Source organism: Apostichopus japonicus, chromosome 19 (genome assembly GCF_037975245.1).
Source record: "Apostichopus japonicus isolate 1M-3 chromosome 19, ASM3797524v1, whole genome shotgun sequence".
NCBI classification, from domain to species: domain Eukaryota; kingdom Metazoa; phylum Echinodermata; class Holothuroidea; order Aspidochirotida; family Stichopodidae; genus Apostichopus; species Apostichopus japonicus.
The window spans coordinates 22,613,450-22,620,165 of record NC_092579.1 but is presented as its reverse complement, the minus strand read 5'-3'; the positions used below and the strand labels follow the sequence as shown (position 1 = coordinate 22,620,165).

Here is a 6,716-nt window from a genome sequence, read left to right as displayed (position 1 = left end):
GTCCCGAGCCTCAACCCGGTTCGTGGTTACCTCTGCCAGTGCTGACACAGACAAGCCCGCTGTATCACTGACTCCGCCTATATCTACAGCTGCCACAAAGCTCACCTGCAGATCGTTTGAGCTATTATTGATCGTGTTGACAGATTTGTGGCGCTCGTTTGTAGTCTTTGATAGATGCGAGATGGATTTGCTGGCATATTTCCCTCTTTAAATGTCTCACATCGGGCTATACACCTGGACAGGTGTGAAGTATGTTATTACAGCTCCTAGCTGAATTAATTAAGCCATATAAGTCGTCTGATGTCTATGTAGAAGTAATGGACATGCAATGATATGTGTGTGTGAACCACAGACGGGCGAGACAATGTCAGTATGGGGAAGTTTATTCGTGTAGGTCTAATCTTTCTTGTCCTGGGGTACATACCTTCAGACAAAATACAATATATAGGCGTGGCCATTAAAGAGCGTAGCCAGCTATGAAATGTGAAGGAGGGGTGGAGAAGGGGGGTGAGGGGGTGGGGCCGGGTGGAAGTCGACCACCTGAACTATGGGAAGGAAATACTTTTTTGTGATATATTTAAAACGGCTCAGCATTTCATAGCCACTTCCCATCACATTTACTATAATGAGGACAAAGGTCTTAGCCACGTCTTAGATATTTATTTGTTCCATGGAGGGTAAAATCAGCCAGTTATTATATCCTTGACAACCAGATGAGACGAACAGTTCATCAAATCCCATGTCGTATCATAACCTTATTTATACCATATACAATAAACATAACACTTCCTCACATTACAATACAAAACCATACTATACCAAAACATACCCTACAACGCCCCTCCCCTTCCCCTCAGAACCCTCCCTAGGCGGTCCATTACCTCAATAAATTAACCCTCCTTTGAGAAACTTCTACGGGTATAGCAATGTTAAACTTGTTATTAACATTTGCAAAACTTGTACGCCTGTCGTGATTTAAGCTTTATTTTTGATATGATGAGTTGTACGAAGATCATTTTAATGGAAATAATCTTTTTTTCTGTCCCTTATGACGTGTTGCCTACAGGCTACACTTAATATTTGGTAAATACAACGAATTTCACGTTTTTCCCCGATCTAGTGAATCATGCAATATTAATACTTTAATCTATACAATGGGGCAAAATAAACATAAAAAGCAAAATAATAATAATACCAATACGAGCAGTGAAATTGCCGGAGGATAATAAAACCAGACATAATATACTGTTTTGAACCTAAATCAACGAAATTATCCGTACGCAGTTTATGTAGCTTACGGTTCGTATTTTTTATGTGTGACATTCAAACCGAGATAAGGTTATAGCCAGGTTTGCCCTCGGGGTTATACAGTCTAATACATCAGTATGATAAGGATTCATTATCTCAAATTAACTAACAAATGTGATTTTCCATTTCGGTCATGACTTTGGTTTAATGTGGTGGTTTTCGTTCCGTTTGATTTCGGTTCGTTTCCTGTCTTTTGCATTCCATTTTGTTTGCTTTGGTTTTTGCTTTCATACCTTTGTAGTTATTTGTTTGTTTGTTTGTATCCGGTTCATTTGTTTTCGTACGAACGATAAGAAATATTGACCTTCCAGCAAACTTTTGGTTAGATCGATTCCAATCATTGTTATAAAATCACTGATTGACCAATATCAATATCATCTCATAAAGAGAACGGTCGTCGATCTGTTATGACATTGTTTAGATCATTCCTCTGTGTAGTTATTTTGTTATCGAGACGTAGGCGATTTATTTATTGCATTCATTCATCCATCCATCCATCCATCCATCCATCCATCCATCCATCCATCCATCCATCCATCCATCCACCCGTCCATCAATCCATCCATTTATCCATTCATTCATTCATTCATGCATCCATCCATCCATCCATACATACATCCATCCATCCACCCACCCACCCATCCATCCATCCATCCATCCATCCATCATCCATCCTGACAGGATATCCTGATTCTGAACAATGCATAGGCTAGTCTCTTTTTCATGCTGCCAAAGCAAACTGAAGAATGAAAAATTCTTTAAAACATTGCCCAACGAATTTTTCCCGGGTCTCAACCTGACTGTCGGTGCACCTGAGCCATACAGGGGGAGGGGACAAGGAAGGGATAGTTGACAACAGGGAGCTACCTGCTTCAACAAGCTGGTTGTTTCAAAAAGAAAGAAAAAGAGATACCAAAGCGCTCTATAGATGCATGGACGAAATTCAAAAGACTGTATTGCACAAGTTGATTGAAAAAAAAACACACATTCACACTGTATTTGAACCCTTTTATAGAGACGTGTGCAAAAAACATAACGTATACCATGCCAGTTATACTTTCACACACTGTATACATGTGGCATTTTCTGTAGAGTAATAAATAGCATATTCTTCATACTGTGAACTGGTCAGACACACGAGTAATAAATTGTGATGTTTGATTTTGTGTATATTTACAGTTCTTCAATCGAACAGCTGCACACTCGTGGTTAAGTCAGTGTCGGAAAACCATTTAAAGTGTGTTCGAATCATATAGTTTTTTTGTTTTCAAAACCTTTGGAATTCTTAGCGAGTAACCTAGGCTAACATGTGTGAATTTATACGGAAATTGGCTTTAATATCAATCTGAAGATTATTTATACTCGGGCAATATTCATGGCATTTTTATTACTTTCGTTCAGCGGAATTAAATGGTGAGTTGGAGCATGTTTTTTGTTTGTTAATGTTTCCTGTGTGTGTGCGTGTGTTTAGACTATTTGCAGAAAAGAAGTAGGCCTATTTGAAAATAACAATGGATATTGGAATATGGAATTGAAGAGTATAGATATGTATATATATATATGTATATATATATGTATATGTATATCTCTTTATTGATCTGGGCTTTAATTTAAACATAATCAATTTCAAGAAGGCCCTGATTAGCCTACGACTTACTTGCAAAATATTGTAAAAAAAAAATTTAATTAAATTGTTAACTATTTGAAAATGTGAAATGGTTTAAAGTTCAGCTTCGCAGTATTGCTGTATTTGATATTTGCGCGCATCTGTGTGGGGATGGTGTCTTTCCCGTACTGAGATTCAGTTCAAATTATTCCATACCGTAGCATATCACATGATCTGTCTACCAATTGATTTGTGATATTCCACTCAACACGGCTTTCAGTCAAACGTGTCATTGGCTTTGGAGTATGCGTTATATCAAGCTGCCTATCTAATTGATATCCGTGACTAATCGTTCTATTTTGCACGAGCCTATTATAATAAAGAGAATCATATAGTATGATCATTTTTGGGCAATTAATTAAAAAGTATTGATGTTTGGACGTGCAATGCAACCACAGAAAGAACGCCAACAGTAGACATATATATATGTCACACAATACGGCAATATATTTATATATATATATATATATATATATATATATATATATATATATATATACGTAGCCTATACCGTATTGTGAGACATATGTGCGCATATTATAATACATTTAGCTTGTAGACATATATATATGTCATACAATACGGCAATATATATATATATATATATATATATATATATATATATATATATATATATATACATATATATATATATATATATATATATATATATATATATATATATATATATATATATATATACGTATACCGTATTGTGAGACATATGTGCGTATATTATAATACCTTTAGCTTGACTGCAACCCTTAAACATGTGTAAATATTGTATAATGATGCACTTAGTAAGTAAATATCCAACAGACTAGAACTCCATAAGGCATGCAAGTACTTGATAAGCCTTTAGTAAACAAGGTTTAATATGTGACGTCAAATAACGCATTTATCAATTTTCTTTGTCAGACGTTAAGCGAAAACAAAATTCCAAATATTAACATAATATCTGCAGGTGTTTCTATAGTTTTCGTATTAAAATATTTTATTTTTGCAACAGTGCAGAGTCAACGAAGCATGTGGACTTGGTTCCTTGTTTTTTCAACCGCGATACACAGTATAACTATAACACAGTATAACTATATACTGTAAATCTGAAAAGTTTTGTATCACATTAATAAAAAAAATCGATCGTATTCGGATAAATCGGTAGCATGTGCTATTGGGATTACAGTAAGTGCTGAGGATATTTGTAATCCCAACAAATGCAACGAGTATGGTTGGAAGGTTTGCCTGCGATTCTTCAGTTCTTACTACTGTAATCTTAGTATAGCACATGCTACCGAGGAGTTATCAGATTTATCCAGTTTTCGCTGTGGTAACAAATTGACAGTATATATAGTTGCTGTTATCTTAGTGTGAATCGGATGTGTTTGTTGTATTATTTGTAATTTCCAACTTGCGTTCATTGCATGTTCGTTTAGGGCGGGGTGGATGGGGGGGGGGGGTTGGAGAGGGAGGATGATATCAGAGAAGTGAGGGTTCATATATTACAATGTATTTATCTCTTTAACGGATGGCACAATCGTTTCGAAAAACTTCATGCATGGTTTGAGGTGGGGTGGGGATAGGGGTGGGTGTGGGAAATTTGGGATATAACGTATAACAATTTTGTTAGTACTATCAAGGGCCACCATTCTTACAATGACGCATTTGCGCATTGTCCGAAATAAAGCGCACGGTTGATCGTAAAAACTTTCCACGGTCGCTAGAAATTGAAAACACGATGACTCAGCAAGTTTGGAAAAGATATGAACATTTCTTGCAATGACTGTGCTCTATAATTATTATATTTAAAAAAAACAATCTTGCTTGGATTTCAAACGTCACAACAATCACAGCAATTTAACAACAAAGTTGTATTTTCACCCGTACACTCTATAGCTCTCCGACTCAGTCCTAAACAATTTGTTTACAATATTTTCTTCCATTCAAACTGAAATGGCCTGCACATTATAATGAAGGAAACAACTAATTGCACGTGTGACACTGTGAACGAGTATTAGTGACCAAAATAGTAATTATTTGCATGTCATTTACATTCTCAAGTGTCTAGCTGACGTCACGTGTTTTATTTAATTTTTATTGTCGAAGCGACGTCAACATAACATGCGTAAACAATTTATTACTAATTTTATGGAATAAGTGAATGTTTGAAAACAAATCAGGTATTTTTACGTAAACAGGGCCTTTGAGTTTGAAAACAAAATACAATATCAAATATGAAAACTATTTTTGTATGACTTTTCTAAATATAGGACAGCTTGTCGGAAATTCAGAATCACACGAATGTCGAGTGGGTGGAATGATTAACGTTGATTAAAGAATGAATAAAACACATCTAACAGAGGACGGCTTGCATGCTCATGCAGACATTTTAAGAGTCCTGTGATTTGCGTTGAATGAATACCTATAGGTAATCATATATATATATATATATATATATATATATATATAGGCATATATATATATATTGATATATATATATATTGATATATATATATATATATATATATATATCAATATATATATATATATATTGGCCTATACGTTTTCATTTATATATATATATACATATATATATATATACATATATATATATATATATATATATATATATATATATATATATATATATATATATATATATATATATATATATATATATATATATATATATATATATATATATACATCCCTTTAACATATATGCGATTGAAACTTCCAAGTTTAAAATTACGACGTGCGTGGCCGTAGTGACTTTATAAATAATATTATGTTACAACCTGTTTCCAATAATACCTAAGCAACTACCGTAAGTAATATAAACCAGCAATGTGTAGACAGCCTATCGTATACGATTTATGACGTTTTCTTTTTTGTTTTAGCCTAAAATGTGGCTTTCTTTTACTACCAATGTATAATCTGACGCTCACGATAGCAACTCTATACCAAGAGAGAAGAAAGAAAAGAGATAGAAAATGTATATTTGGAACTTCGAATTGGTCACGAATGTTTCCAAACTTCGCTCGAGATTACTAAACAAGAGGAGGGGGGGGGGTGTAAAGGGATGACAGTGAAGGCGTCCTTGTTCCTATAGATTTTGGTTCACCAAGAAATGTTAGCTATCGAGTAACTCGCAAATTTGATTAAATTCTCAACATTTCGACACCCAAAAATTGAATATGATATTTTTTCTAACTGCTTTACTTTATGGAGAGATTTGGTCAAATGGAATGGAACGTTACTGTTCCGGCATGTCATTGGACTTAATCTCCAGTCCATAAACCGATCCATCAGTCTCTATTCCACGCATGCAGGTGCCCCGTTTCTTGTAAAATGTAGTTGCAGGAAGCCCCCCTCCTCTCACGGGATACGTTGATTTGACGCACTGTATTGCCCTCCGAGCGACTGGCTCTACCCTATGGGAAGTCCTAAAATGGGACAAGTTAGATGTGGAGCACTGTTTGAATAGTGAACGCTGACTAGTGCATGTATGAACAGGGTTTCACTGTTACAAAAGTCGTGTGAAAAGGCAATGCATTGGTACAAGACTATATTTTCAGTTTCTCTTTACGGACGCCTCGGCCTTTGTCGTCTCGACGCCATTTTGGATAAACTGTTTGCTATTTGCTATAATAGTTACGAGTTTCCACTGAAAATACAGATATATTGTCCAGACCTATTATTTCGTCCGACATTACGCAAATATGTCCCACATCTGCACCAGCTG

General features: G+C 35.2%; 1 protein-coding gene across 2 annotated transcripts in view; it reads left to right on the top strand.

Annotated features, from left to right (window-relative positions):
* The window catches only part of LOC139960020 (GTP-binding protein Di-Ras2-like), a 71,660-nt gene that overhangs the window by 15,448 nt on the left and 49,496 nt on the right, over window positions 1-6,716 (top strand). Inside the window, exon 1 of one of the 2 annotated variants that reach the window (XM_071958024.1) lies at window positions 2,515-2,721. The exons of the other annotated variant lie outside the window; for it this stretch is intronic. The gene's annotated coding sequence lies outside the window, so the exon portion shown is untranslated. Of the gene's footprint in view, window positions 1-2,514; window positions 2,722-6,716 lie in introns of those variants that run through there. 2 annotated transcript variants of the gene reach the window in all.